This window comes from Myxine glutinosa, chromosome 12 (assembly GCF_964187855.1).
Source record: "Myxine glutinosa chromosome 12, kmMyxGlut1.1, whole genome shotgun sequence".
In the NCBI taxonomy this organism is placed as follows: domain Eukaryota; kingdom Metazoa; phylum Chordata; class Myxini; order Myxiniformes; family Myxinidae; genus Myxine; species Myxine glutinosa.
In genome coordinates this window covers 73,095,021-73,110,689 of record NC_136272.1, presented here as the reverse complement: position 1 = coordinate 73,110,689, position 15,669 = coordinate 73,095,021, and the positions used below count along the sequence as shown (strand labels likewise).

General features: G+C 47.0%; 1 long non-coding RNA gene across 1 annotated transcript in view; it reads left to right on the top strand.

The window, feature by feature from the left end:
* Window positions 1–15,669, top strand: part of LOC144888351 (uncharacterized) — a 317,211-nt gene that overhangs the window by 110,380 nt on the left and 191,162 nt on the right. The gene's annotated exons all lie outside the window — the stretch shown is intronic.

The following is a 15,669-nucleotide window of genomic DNA, read 5'->3' as shown; positions in this document are numbered from 1 at the left end:
TATGAATGGAAGTGCTGGGGAGCAGCTTCAAATGAGGCATCGGTGAGGCAATGCTCTGAGGTGTGTGTGAGTGTACAAGTGATGAATGAGAGAGCATTGCGGATGAGTGTCATGGTGAGTAGTGAGTGTTGTGGATCAGCGCGAATGCGCTTGGGGGAGAGAAGGGTGCAGGCGGCACCAAGTATGAGAGCACAGGTGTGCAAGTACAGGTGTGTGGAATATATGGAGCAGAGAATGAGTGGTGTGGAGAGAGTTGGAGTAAGTGGTACGGAGTGGTGTGTGTGGTGCGAAGGTTTGGATGGGGGAAGAGTGGACCCCCCTCACGGATACCCGGGGCGGGTAGTGTAAGTGTTAGGTAGAGGGTATAGGTAAATTGTGGTTGGATATTGGCATCTGTGGTGCGGGTGAGAGAATGGTATTTGGATGGGTGCATTAGTGTTGTGGAAATGGCTGGGCGTGTAGCCTGTTAGTGTGTGTAGTTGGTTTGGGCACTCCACCACTGTGAGGATGTCGGCCAGGTGAGGCCACAGGTGGGCTCTGGGAGCCAGTAGTAGTTGTTGTGGATGGGGCCCGAGGATCCGGAGGACGGACCCGGGTAGCCCAGTGCCAGAGGGCACCGAGTGGGGTGACAGAGCCAGGAGGGGCCTTCCCCAGTAGATAGGTTAGGTTAAGGAGCTAGGTAAGCTCGGGTGGCAACTGCAGTGGTGGAGGTGTGCAGGTGGGTAGACCTGCTGGGAGAGCTACACGTCACAGCCCAGAAATTGTGCAAGGGCACTGGGAGATGAATCGGGGGAGTGAGACCCCAAATTGAGAAGCACCACAGTTTGGTCAATGGGAATTGGTTTTTAGAACCCATAGTGTAAGTTGGCCAATGGATTGGCAGGGAAAGACCCCGGGTAATGTAAAGTTGTTAAAGTCATTTAGGAAATAGTTAGGATTGATGAACCTGTCGCACCATACGCAGCCACTTACCTGAGGTGATGCTGATGACTCCACACCTGTGTTTTCTTTGTTTTGTGTTGCAGGAAAGGAGAATTGCTGTTTGGATTTGTGAGACGCATCACAACGTGGATGAGACATTGGGGTGATTCCATCTCTCCCTCTTTAGGAGGGACTGATGATGAATTGGTGATGGCAGATTTTGATGTTGAGTTGGAGATGGCAGATTTGATTGGTTAGGAGGGAGAGAAGACGAATTTGGTTTATGGGAGGAACGGGGAAGACAGTAGGGACGTTGTTGATGTGTAAAGTAGATGTTTATGGGTAGTGTTGTGTTTTGTGGATACAGTAAGGGGTAAGGGAGGGGCAATGTAGGTTACCTGGTGGGGGGGGGGGGGCGTACGGTAGGAACGTACCTGTCTCACCTGGTTCCCATGTGCCCCCAGTGTGCATTACCTTGTATTGCGTGCACTTTTGCGCCCTTACCACCTTACTCACTTGTCTTCTTTTGTCTCCCACCTCCGAGGATCTGGCTTTGGGGCAGAGAGAGAGGAGAGAGAGGTGCTGGCTCCGCAGTTGTGGGCCTGTACTTCCGCTGCTTGCTGCCTGGATCGATACACCATATGGACCGCAATTTTTGTGGCCGCCCACAATGGACCGCAGTTCTTTTGCGGTCAAGCACCACCCGTGGATGGACCTCTGGGTCAACGTGCCACCTATGCCATACAGGTGAACCACTTTTAGTTGGCCCCCCTGACGGCCACAATTCAGAAATGGACGCGGTTGGCGCCTTTCTTTATTTCTAAAGAAGCCAGAAGGCCAAGTGCACTCCATGAAGGCAAGACCAGCGGCAGAACATCGGCCGGCTGTGACACCACCGGTGACTATGGGCACTTAATTGTGCATTTTTATGAACACTTTATTGGTGCACCGGATGGTGCTGACTGTGCGTAATGGGGTGGTGCTTTTGGTGCTTGGACGGGGTGCTCTGCACATTATTAAAGGCCGTAGGGCCACAGGGCACTCGTGGGTTGGTGTATCGATGCTGGCATGCGTGCTCTCCCTATGCATAACATCTGCATGTGTTCCTCAAAGAACAGGTCCTGGATTGTAGTGTAAATATCAGTGTTGTATAAATAATGCTCCCTACCGGCTGTATATTTAGTTTGAGGATGCTTTCCGCGATTCGGTTATCCTGTGGGTGTGTTTCTGTTAGGAGAAGGGTGCAACGTCGCAGGGGGACATATTTACTCATTTGTGAACATCTGTAAAACTGTCGCACTCAGTGTTGAGTTAATAGTAGAGGGAACTACATCTGAGTGCCACACTAAAGTAGGTAAAAATTTATCGGGTCGGGACGCCCCGAGGTAGAGAAGGGTGCAATGTTGCGGATATGGGATTTGCATCCATCCATATCCGCTTGTAAATATTCCCCTATTTCCTCAATACTTCCCAACTATCCCCAATCCCCCATTCCCTAGTCCCATTTTCTGTAAACAACACTCTGTAGACCCGACCTCCCCCTATTTCCCCCATTAAATGTCGTGCCCAGGTTCACCGCATCTCATGTAAGACAACTATAGGACATCTTGCTAGTTATTCTTAGTCTATCTCAGTTAAGGACTCGTTTCCATTAATTCTGACCCTTCGTTGCACCAGAATGTGATTGTATGGCACCGTTAGGAAGTTTAGGACCTCCCAATACCTCCCCGCAGCTCTTCCTCACAGTACAACAACAACAACAACAACCACAACAACGAGCGCAGGGAGTGCGCGTCCTCACTCCGGCTTGGTTGGTAGGGGTGTTGGGAGGGCACCAGGCCTTCCCAACGAGCCGCCATCGAACATGTGCTCGACGGGGTTACCAAATAGGGGCTCCCTGTCAGCTCCCCGTCAAGGGCGGAGCCCGGTAACCCCCACACCCAATGGAAGCGGCGGACCGGCCCAGTGGGGCGGAACCAACCAGCCGAGGGCGTGTCACTCCCCGCTGAGCATGCGCAGGGAGAGGGAGGTGACGTCAGATGCGCGCTGAGCTTGAAGCAAGAAAGACGTCCCCTCCGAGCACTGTGAGACCTCCCCGCATCTTCTGGATCGTGCTTTATCCTGTCCCCAAGCCAAGGTGCACCTTGTGCTATCGACCTACCTGTCCCTTCCTGCCATCAATCCCTGTGTAAGTCAGCCTTGTTCCGTTTGTCTGTGGTCTGTCTGGGATAAGATAAGACGGTAATTAAGTGCCCATCTCTTCTGAGTCTTTACCTCACTGCCTTGTAATCTACCCCTTTTCTCCACCACTGTAATTATACCCTCCTCCGGAGGTCTTGAGAACTGTACCCCTTGCGTCGTTTCCTCTTTCCCAGTCGTCGTGTCCTTTCTATCATTGATTTGGCATAGCGCGATTTGGCCAACGTCTGGGTGAATCGGGTGAGTTGGGGAAGAAACTGTTCGGTCACGGTAATACCAACCGCTCGGTAAATAACATCTTTAACCGCGTCCGCAACAATATATATATATATATATATATATATATATATATATATATATATATATATATATATATATATATATATATATATATATTGTAACGGTTTTGAGAAGTGTAACGGTTTTTTTGAGAAGTGTAACAATTTTGGAGGAAGTGTAACGAATGTGAAAACGTTACAATGTGAACGTTACAAAAGTATGGTAACACCCTGGTAATGTAAATAATGGCGAGCCGACCTCCTAGTTAATTCCATGAAACTTACCACGCAGGTCACGATATATCTTTTTTAATAGTGTATTTCCTTATTCTATGTAGGCTAAATATGTGTTTCCCACTAGATTGACTTTGCATTGTATCAAAACAAAATAAGCGTAGGCCCTTGCAATTTCCCCAAACATCTCCGCTCTCCAAAGTTCCTTTCAAAAGGGGGGGCGAGTGGTGTTCAATCCCGCAAGCCGCCATTGCCCATGTGCTAACCTCAGAGAGAAAGGCGTGTCTCCACCTCGTCATAGAGGGGAGGAGTGAGCCAGCCCTAACAGCCAATCAGCACCGCGGTGAGCGACCCGGTAGGCGTGCCCTCGGAGCCGGCGGCTTGATTCCGCCCCGAGTGATAAAAGCGACTGTAAGGGACTGCTTTACGAGATGACCTGGGAGATGAGCGAAGAGGCGGCACCAAGAGGAGCGGTGAGATGCGAAACGCTCAAAAGCCAAAGAGAGAGAGGTAACTCGGAAAGGAAACCAGCTTTGGAGAGACGCGCTGGAAGGAGGGAGACGGCTCCACCAGAAGGAGAGGAGCAGGTGTGCCCGAGCCAGCGCGTGACGTCTAAAGCATCGGCAGCGGATACGCGACGAAGGGTTTTCCCGCCAAAAACCGCGAGGAATTGAGAGCTGCTGCCTCCGACCCTCCTCCCTCTCCAGCAATCCACCTCAAGCCCTACCTGCCTGCAATATCCCCCGTGTAAGTGTGAACGTCGTCTGTCCTACTCGTTGTCTTGGGATTAAGTAAATTGAATAGAATAAGCTAACGATGCACTGTGTGACTGCTTTTTCCATCCATTGCTTGTAAATAATTTTGGTCGCTCTTCCTTTTTGCTTGTGTGTGTATAATAAATCTGTTCTTCCTCCGTACTCTGTCTTCTTCTCTTTTCCTTCTCTTTCGGTCGCTTTAGAGGTTTCCCGATTGAATATCTGCGGTGCGATCTGGTCAACGTCGGGTGGAATCGGGTTCTAATCGGGAAGTAACTGTTCGGACGCGGTAATACCAACCGCTCGGTAAAATAACATCTTTAATCCGCGATCCGCAACAATTGGTTGTCAGGAGTTGGATTCGGACCTGGGACTAAATTTGTTAGGCCCAAATTTTGGAACACCAATTGTACTATTAGAGTAACAATTGGTGTCTGGGAGTGAGATTCGGGGCCCAAACCAAATTTTTTTTTAAAACATCTCGAAAAAATTTGGTCAAAATTACGAGCTGCCGAAATTTTGTTGTTTTATAAAACCCGAATTTTGAGATCACGTCATGGACAATCAAGGCGATCGGATGTCGGTGGGGGAGATAGACGGGTTAGGGGTAACCCAGGACTTAGGGGAAGAAAGGGGGGAGGAGAGCAATGAGGTGGTTGAGGGTGTATCAGACGCACAAAATGGCGCTCTCGCGCACGAGGTTTCAGGCGCGCAAAAAGGCGCCTCGCACGAGCGCGCGGTAGCCGAGCCCGCTGTATCAGCGGGCTTTAACATGCAGCCGTTTGACATGCAGCAGTTCATGGCACGGTTTAGCGAATACATGGCACAGTCGAAGTGCGACAACGAAAAAAGAGCCAGGGAAATGGAGGAAATGGAAGACAGAAGGAGGGCTGATAGTGAGAAAATGGAAAACAGAATGGGGGAGCGACTAGGAAATCAAATCGGGGAATTAGACAAGAAATTTGGGAAGTTAGACAATAATTTTGAGGGGTTAGACAACGGGATAAAAGAGGTAAAGAATGGGTTAACGGGGGTGGAAAATAGAATGGCTGCCCAGGAGAATCAGTTAGAGGGGGTAAAAAATGGGTTAATGGGGTTAGAAAATAGGATGGAAGGCAAATTGCGGGAGATAGGGGAGCAATCCGCCCGAGGAATTAAACAAATGGGAGAGCAGATAGAGGAGGTAAAAATCGGGGTAGAAACCAAATTGGATGCTCAGAGGGATGAATTGGGACAGATGAGGGTGGCATCTACAAAAGAGATGGAGGAGATACGACGAGGGGTAAGTGAGGAGGTTTCGGGGCTACGCGAGGAGGTAAAGCGAGGTGAGAAGCGTATGGAGAAAGAGGTGAGAAATAATACGGCTAGGTTACAGGGGGGAATAGAAGATTTGACGGAGGAGGTGGAACAGCTGACGGAGGGACAAAAAGAACTAGTGGAGCAGGTTCAAAAGAACACTGCGGTACTAGGAGGGTTAAAGGCGACACAAAAAGAAATTAAAAACGAATTAATAGCGACACAGAGGCAATGTCAGATGGTACGTGAGGAACTGACAATGAGGGTGGATGAGGTGACAGAGATAATGGAGACAAAGGACCGGCAGGTGAGGATGCACATAGAGACGATCACGGTAGCCTTAGAGGACGAACTTGAGGAGACGCACCGAGAAATAAAAGAGGTTAAACAAAAATTAGAGGAAGTGGAAGAAGAGGTGAGTGAAATTAAGAAGAGACGGACAGAAACTAAGAGAGAAATCCAGGAGGAGGTAATGGAATTGGTACAAGGTCGGTGCTCAACTCATGATGTGGTGCTCACTAACCAAATAAAGAGTTTGCAGGTGGCAAAGGAGGTGCGGAGACGAGGTACGGAGGTGAGTGGCAATGTATATGATGTGAGGAAAGCTTCAGTCGGCTTGGGGATTGGTTTGGATCCGGGTGTTCGTGAGAGGCCGTTGGTGAAGTGTGCGACAGGTCTGGTGTGCGAAAAAAGAGGTGTGCGAGAATGTCCGACCATGGGGTGCATGAGGAAAGAGTGCGCTGTCGAGAGTAAGGGTGAGTGCATTGTCAAGAATGGTGGTGAGAGTGGTGAGAGTGGTGAGAGTGGCACGAAGCGTGAGTTGGTTGTGACAGGTGAGCGAGGATGCACACCTGGAATGGTAGAGCGTGTGTGGGAATGCACACTTGAGTTGGTCGTGAGGCACGTGGTTGGGTGTGCGAATGAAAGCACACCTGTAATTGTCACAGAGGAGGTGACCGAGGAAGGGGCGCGAAGAGGTGTGTTGGTGAGGTGTGCGAGCGACGAATGTGTGCCAAATTGATAGTGGGAACGCCCCCATGTGGTGGGATGGCAACTCTGTCATCCCTCACAGAGTGGGGCAAATGCGCTATAGTTTATGGGGTGTATGGCAGTGAAAACTAGCCCGGGTGGGTTAGGATATATCGTGTGTAGGGATCTAGCGAAGATGACATTAGGTAACGTTAAGTTTAGTTAGTGACTGATACCTGTAGTGGGGACGCAGGTAGTTTAGTGTGGATGATAATGACGTGGGAGCGCAATAGTTTAAAGGGACGACTGGGAAGCGCAAGTTTCAGAGGGGAGTAGTTAGCTGAGATGATGCCGTGTGTTTGAGGATTGAACAGGTGTGATTGCACAGGTGTGCAACTGAACAGGTGTATGGAGCAGTGTATGAGGGAGTAGTGGTGATTGCGTGTTGTGTTGACCAAATGGTCCAGGAAGAAAGGAGGGTGCAGGTGGCACCAGGTGTGAGGGCACAGGTGTGCGACAACAGGTGTATGTGGCTGTGTGGAATAAATGGTAGTGTGGAATAAATGGAGTATTGGAATGGATGGTCGTGGAGTGAGTATGGTGGAAATTGTGGAGTGGAGTGGATGGTGCGAAGGTGTGAATGGGGGAAGAGTGGACCCCCATCACGGATACCCGGGGCGGGTAGTGTAAGTGTTAGGTAGAGGGTACAGGTAAATTGTGGTTGGATATTGGCATCTGTGGTGCGGGTGAAAGAATGGTCTGTGGATGGGTGCATTAGTGTTGTGGAAATGGCTGGGCGTGTAGCCTGTTAGTGTGTGTAGTTGGTTTGGGCACTCCACCACTGTGAGGATGTCGGCCAGGTGAGGCCGCAGGTGGGCTCTGGGAGCCGGTAGTAGTTGTTGTGGATGGGGCCCGAGGATCCGGAGGACGGACCCGGGTAGCCCAGTGCCAGAGGGCACCAAGGGGTGACAGAGCCAGGAGAGGGCCTTCCCCAGTTAGATAGGTTAGGGTGAGGAGCAGGTAAGCTCGGGTGGCAACTACAGTGGTGGAGGTGTGCAGGTGGGTAGACCTGCTGGGAGAGCTACACGTCGCAGCCCAGAAATTGTGCGAGGGCACCGGGAGATGAATCGGGGGAGTGAGACCCCAAATTGAGAAGCACCATAGTTTGGTCAATGGGAATTGGTTTTTAGAACCCATAGTGTAAGTTGGCCAATGGATTGGCAGGGAGAGACCCCGGGTAGTGTAAAGTGTGTTAAAGTCATTTAGAGGATAGTTAGGAAGAAGGATCTCCTCGCACCATCTGCATCCACTCACCTGAGGTGACAGGTACTCCACACCATGCCATGTTTTGATTATTTTTTATGATGCAAATGTTTGGATTGTGAGACGCATCATGACGTGGGTGTGACATTGTGCTTTGATGTTCCATCTCTGCCTCCTTAAGAGGATTGATGATGAATTTGGTGATGGCAAATTTTGAAGTAGAGGGATTGTGGCGACGAATTTGGTATAGGAGAAATATGGGGAAGACGTGACAGTAGTGACGAATTTGTAAATGGGTAGATTTTGTAAATATGGGGTAAGGGCAAGGGTAGTGTAGGTGACAGGGGGGTGACGTACGGTAGGGACGAGCTTTCTCACTTCGCCCTCCGTACGCATTTCGCCTTGCATTGCCTTATTGACGTGTACCCTTGTGACCTTACCCCTCGCTCAATTGTCTTTCTTTTGTCTCCCACATGACCTGTGCGCCATTGGGTGCCGAGGGGAGCGTGCGTGAGGTGGCCATTGTGCGCCCGAGATTCCCAGAACCAGCATGCATTGCGTTGATGTACCACTTTATGGACCGCTGTTCTGCGGCCAAGTACCACTTGATGGACCCCAGGTTCTGGGGCAGGGCACCTCTGTTGGAGACTGGCCATAGTGGCCAGGGAATCTTGCTTGCGGACCTCGGTAAGGTGGCACCTATGCCAAACAGGTGGACCACCCTTAGTTGGTCCCTGAGGCCCTAAATAAAAACGAACACAAGTTGTGCTTTTTATTATGTCCAAATAGGCCGCATGAAGCCAGAAGACGTCGGGAAGAACATCGGCCCAGCAGAGAAAGAGAAGACCACCACCAGTTGTTTTGTTGTGTTCATTAAGAACCATGGTGACTGCGCACCGAGTGGTGCTTTTGGTGCTTTGTGGTGCTTGTGGTGCTTTTGGTGCTTTTGGGTGCTTTGGTGGTATTGGTACTGGTGCATCGATGCAATGCGTGCTGTCTCCTCCCTCCCAACAGGAATTTCTTTTTCTTGTTCCCTAAAAAAAAACAAAAAAAAAAAAACACAGGTCCTGGGTTGCGTTGTAAATAAGAAATCACGTCATTGTAAATAATGCTCCCCACCGTAAATGTATAGTTTGAGAATAATTCCGTAATTCGGTTAGCTGTGGGCTTGAGTCTGTTAGACAGGGTGCAATGCAATAGGGGGACATACTTATTGGTGTTTTAAGATTGTCACACTCAGGGTCAGGTTAATTGTAGAGGGAATTACACCTACGTGTCACACTAAGTTAAAGTTTAGTAGGCCCGAGTACGGGCCTGAAGAAAGGAGGGTGCAGTGTAACGGTTTTGAGAAGTGTAACGGTTTTTTTGAGAAGTGTAACAATTTTGGAGGAAGTGTAACGAATGTGAAAACGTTACAATGTGAACGTTACAAAAGTATGGTAACACCCTGGTAATGTAAATAATGGTCGCAGCCGTCCTCCTAGTTAATTCCATGAAACTTACACGCAGGTCACGATATATCTTTTTAAATAGTGTATTTCCTTATTCTAGGTAGGCTAAATATGTGTTTCCCACTAGATTGACTTTGCATTGTATCAAACAAAATAAGCGTAGGCCCTTGCAATTTCCCCAAACATCTCCGCTCTCCAAAGTTCCTTTCAAAAGGGGGGGCGAGTGGTGTTCAATCCCGCAAGCCGCCATTGCCCATGTGCTAACCTCGGAGAAGAAAGGCGTGTCTCCACCTCGTCATAGAGGGGAGGAGTGAGCCAGCCCTAACAGCCAATCAGCACCGCGGTGAGCGACCCGGTAGGCGTGCCCTCGGAGCCGGCGGCTTGATTCCGCCCCGAGTGATAAAAGCGACTGTAAGGGACTGCTTCACGAGATGACCTGGGAGACTGAGCGAAGAGGCGGCACCAAGAGGAGTGGTGAGATGCGAAACGCTCCAAGCCAAAGAGGAGAGGTACTCGGAAAGGAAACCAGCTTTGGAGAGATGCGCTGAAAGGAGGGAGACGGCTCCACCAGAAGGAGAGGAGCAGGTGTGCCTGAGCCAGCGCGTGATGTCTAAAGCATCGGCAGCGGATACGCGACGAAGGGTTTTCCCGCCAAAAACCGCGAGGAATTGAGAGCTGCTGCCTCCGACCCTCCTCCCTCTCTAGGAATCCACCTCAAGCCCTACCTGCCTTGCAATATCCCCCGTGTAAGTTGTGAACGTCGTCTGTCCTACTCGTTGTCTTGGGATTAAGTAAATTGAATAGAATAAGCTAACGATGCACTGTGTGACTGCTTTTTCCATCCATTGCTTGTAAATAATTTTGGTCGCTCTTCCTTTTTGCTTGTGTGTGTATAATAAATCTGTTCTTCCTCCGTACTCTGTCTTCTTCTCTTTTCCTTCTCTTTCGGTCGCTTTAGAGGTTTCCCGATTGAATATCTGCGGTGCGATCTGGTCAACGTCGGGTGGAATCGGGTTCTAATCGGGGAGTAACTGTTCGGACGCGGTAATACCAACCGCTCGGTAAAATAACATCTAAAACCGCGTCTGTAACAATATATATATATATATATATATATATATATATATATATATATATATATATATATATATATATTATATACACAGACTTGGCATTTAATATGGAATATTTTTTTTGTGGGGGTGAACTTACTTTTCAAGATGTCTTAGAACTAAAAGTTCATTGGAATTATGTTGAAATTATTCTAGATTTTGTTAATGTGACCTTTAAAAGAAACAAAAACCACATTTGACATTTCGAAACAAACAAATTGATCCTTGAAAGTGATGTAAACTGATATCGAACTCAATTCACGGACAGTACTGTGTTAAACTTCTGTACGTTTTCCAGAAGTATCTCTTTATTTTGTACATTAGCCAAATTTTTTTTACAAAAACAAAAGTTAAATTACGACTGGGATTACGGACAGTAAAATTACAGTTCAGTACTTCGTGTAACCCCACGAGCATTCAGGAGAGCACGTACACGTTGAGGCATGCTGTTCACAGAGATTTGCCAAGGTTTGGACAGGAATCGCTTGCCATGCAGTGACAATAGCCTGATGCAATTCACGCACAGAGGTCGGCTGCTGGTCAAAGTGGTCGATTTGACGCGTTAATTCTGCCCACAAGTTCTCTATCGGATTCATATCTGGGGACATAGCAGGCCACTCCATATGCTCTACACCACGGTCAGCAAGAAAGTGTTGGATCATGCGAGCATGATGAGGCCGTGCATTGTCATCTTGGAAGACAAAGTTTCCTCGAAGGCTGCACGAGCAAATGGAAGCAATGTTTCTTCCAGAATGGCCCTTTACTTGAACTGGTTCAGGTTTCCATTCAGAACAACCAGGTCAGTTTTGCCCCCTGCATGAAAAGCAGCCCAAACGGACACCCCACCACCTCCAGCTTGGACTCTTGGCACTATACAATCTTTGTTTTAGGCTTCATGCACTTGTCTGCGCACTCCGACGCAGCCATCTTGACGATAGACCAGAAATCTAGACTCGTCACTGAAGATCACGTGATTCCAGTGTCCTGGCTGCCATTGACGGTGCTCTCTGGCCCACTGCAATCGGCGCTGGCGGTGTTGTCTGGTCAGGCGTGGCTTTCTCAGGGGACGCCTGACACGATAGCCTGCTTGAACCAGTCGTTGGTTGACTAGCCTTCTGGATACAGGCACATTTGTCAGTTGCTGCCACTCAGCCCTAAGCCGATTAGCTGACTTGGTACGGCCATTGCGGACAAACCGGTGCAGCTGGCGATCATCCCTCCTTGTGCTTCTGCGGGTACATCCTGGCCTCGGTATTGGAGTAGGGACACCCCTCTGAGCATTTCGTTTCAGGATCTTTGACACCTGACCTTGAGTGATGCCATACTGCCAAGCAATAGCACGCTGTTTCATGCCGTAATTTCGTAAAGCCACCACTCCATGACAAACAGCATTGTCGAGTTGACGGACCATCTCCAGAGGAAGCGGCAATAACTTTTGGGGACGTGCAGCAGTTGTTTTCCACTAATACAGAACGCAACAACCTTGTATACCCGACTGTGAAGCCAATCATCAAATGCACCTGTCCGTACATTTTGCCATGCCACCTGTGATATAATCCTGTTGTTGACTTCTTCCTGCGACAGACAATCAGTGACATGGTTCTTTTACAAATAAATCACCAAAGTGTAAAAGAAACTCACCAGATTGATATACCGAGTTCAGAAAGTAAACCCAAGTCAAGAAAGAAAAAAAAATTCCATATTAAATGCCAAGTCTGTATATATATATATATATATATATATATATATATATATATATATATATATATATATATATATATATATATATATATTTATATCTATATATATATATATATATATATATTGTATATTTATATATATTATATATATTATATATATATATATATATTTATATTATATATATATATATTTATATATATATACGTATATATATATATATATATATATTTATATATATATATATATATATTATATTTTATAAATATAATTTTATATATATATATATATATATATATATATTATATATTTATATATATATATATATATATATATTTATATATATATTTATATATATATTTATTTATTTATATATATATATATATATATATATATATATATAGTATATATATATATATATATATATATATATATATAGTCACGTGAAAAAGTAAGTACAACCCCATGTAAATGTATGTATGTGTATATATATACATGTACATGGTGAGTATATATATATATATATACATGTACATGGTGAGTTTCCTGTTGCGGGCAACGTATGATGTGCTGCTGTCACCAGTAAACTTGAGATTGTGGGGGTTGTTGCAGGAGGAGAGATGTTCTTTGTGTGAAGGTTTGGGAACGGTGCAGCATCAGTTGCATTGGCAGCAGGAAGATACAAGTGGCAGCATGATCAGGTGCTGGCGGTGGTAGTGCAGATGGTGCATCAACAGGTTTTTAGATCGAGAGAGAGAAGAGTGGAGAAGGAGTCCAATGGGGGAGAGGTGTTGTTTGTCAAAGAGGGCCAAGTGGTAAGAGGTGGAAAATGGAGGAGGTGGAAAGCAAGAGGGCTGTCAGATGCTTGTGATTGGCATGTGGTGGCAGACCTAAAGCCACAATTGGTATTTCCAGAGGAGATCTGTGTGACAAGGTTGTGGCCTGACATTGTTATCTGGTCAGGTGCAACAAGACAGGTCATATTAGGGGAATTGTCTGTACCTTGGGAGGAGAACATGGAGGAGGTGCATGAGAGGAAAAGAGGAAAGTACAGCGAGTGAGCTGGAAGCAGAGTGTCGGGAGAAGGGTTGGCGAGGTTCTTGCCAGCCATTTGAGGTGGGGTGTAGAGGATATATTGGCAATTCCTTTCCTGCATTTCTGGCTCGGCTTGGAGTATGTGGTATAGAAAGAAGGAGGATATGTGACAAAGTTGCCCAGGTTTGCTTTGAAAGGCTCACTTTGGATCAAGGCTCAAGTTTAGGGAGGCATGTCAAACGGTGTAGGTTGAGGTTGTGGGTGGTGGTTCATTTCAGTCGAAAGGGGTAGTGTTTGAGCGCTTAAGAGAAATGGAGATGTGTGAATGGTGTGTGTGTGTTGCAGGAGTGGGTGTGGTTTTGCATGAATGTGTTTTTGTTTAAGTGGTGCATGTTGTAAGGGTGGTGGTCGGTTTTTTATTGGGTTTTTTTGGTGTGTGAGTGAGTGGATGAGGGGCTGTGGATTCTGGGAGTGGAGGCGGTTTTGTTGTTGTAGTCTGTGTTCTCACTGGCTGGGGGTGGGGGTATGTATGCATCCGGGTGTAGCTGCTGCATGTGGAGGCTTATGTGCCCCTGCTGGCCCACCTTAGCTGACTATATCAAGGTTGAAGGGCCGAAACGGGATGATGCTGAGGGCCTTGACTGAGGACCCGGTCAGTGAGGCACACTTATGACCAGGTGTGTTTTGAAATTATGTATATGTATATATAGATGTATATGTATATGTATGTATGTATGTATGTATGTATGTATATATATATATATATATATATATATATATATATATATATATATGTATATATATAAATAGAAGTGAAGAAGAAGAAGAAGCACCATGTAATAAGTACGGATCCGGTCAGTCATGTGTTTGGATGAAGTGTTACGTGTGGCCATACGAAGGGTGGCTCTTGTACTAATTATCTCAGGGATTATGGGTAAAATTATCCCTTGTAGGTCATTACCTCTGTATCTATTCCTTTGTCTCTTTTGGCACTGCACCATAGGGCTAGAATCTAGAATCATGTCGGGCTAGAATCCCACATTTGATCACTCCTTCATAAAAACCCACCGGAAGTCATGCATTGAGCCCTAAAGCTGACAACCCCGACTTGGGAGGCACACACAGGATGGGCAGGCCGAGGCCACGCACCGAGGAGCCGTGGTTGGTCAGGGTTCTTGATTGACAGGAGGACTGGTAAGAAGGGACTTGCTGATTGGCGAAGCACGGCCGATGACGTGAGAGCATGGGTGGTAAAAGGACGCGCTAGTGGACATTTTGCTCTCTCGCTGCCCCTCTCTTCTCTTTGCTCTCTCTCTCTCTCTCTCTCTCTCTCTCTCTCTCTCTCTCTCTCTCTCTCTCTCTCTCACCCTCTTTGCTTCTCTCTGCTCTCTGCGTCTGGTCTGGATCGCGGCAGTCGGCATTTGTCTTTCTCGTTCTGGACAATAAAGCGAATGATTGTGCTTGGACCACGGACTCAAGTAAGCGATCGGATCGGACGTGTTCGGAGACACTAATGGAACGAGCGGTTCCCGCCAACGAGTGAGCGGTTCCCGCCAACGACCTTGACAACCCCTGACGAGACCCCACCGGTGATCAGAGTTAAGTGCACCCACACACAATTATTTTCCAGTTATTTTATCTTTCCCTGTGTCCGTGTTTCAAATCTGTTGTGGGGAAGTCCCAATTTAGGAATTTATTTGACTGTGTTTTATTTTGTATTACCCGCATTTCTTTTAATAAAGCCGGTATTTTTGGACATTTTAAATCCGTTTCGTGCGAGTTATTTTCCGCAGGTTTGAGGACCGCCGGCGGGATCCATGCAGGTAAGTGCTCTTCAGCATCCTCCTCCTCCTTCCCCCTCCCCCTCCCCCGCCTGTATTAACTCCGCCACATTTGATGAACGCCTTGGAATAACAGCTTGTTCGGATATCCGTTCCTTGGAAAGATTTTAATCGCCAGGAACGTGACTATATATATATATACATACATACATACATATGGACATGAGTCGGTGCACGTATGTATGTGTAAGTCTGTGCGTGCAAGTTGCTGTTGTTGGCTGCTATCTTCACACATGGGTGGATTTCTTGAAATGGAATGGAGACCTACCAGGTATCAAAGTATCCACCTCCGTGTGTGTGTGTGTGTGTTTGTTATTTTGAATAATAAATATTAATTAATTGGATTTGGGACTCAATAGTGCTCTGGGGTACCTTATGAGGTCTCAAAAAGGAAATTATACAGCTAAATCTACAATAGATAAGTGACCACTTTTACAGCAGTGAAATCAATGCTGCATATTTTTTTTACTGGAAGTTGCCTCAGGTTTCGCCTTCATTGGTCTGTAAAGGTCAAAGATTAGTCCCTTTGAAATCACCATGGGCTGCAAGGGAAATGCCACCTTTTAACTCAGGTAAAAGGAGTTATTATGGGTTGTGGTAGGTAGGATGGAAAAGGG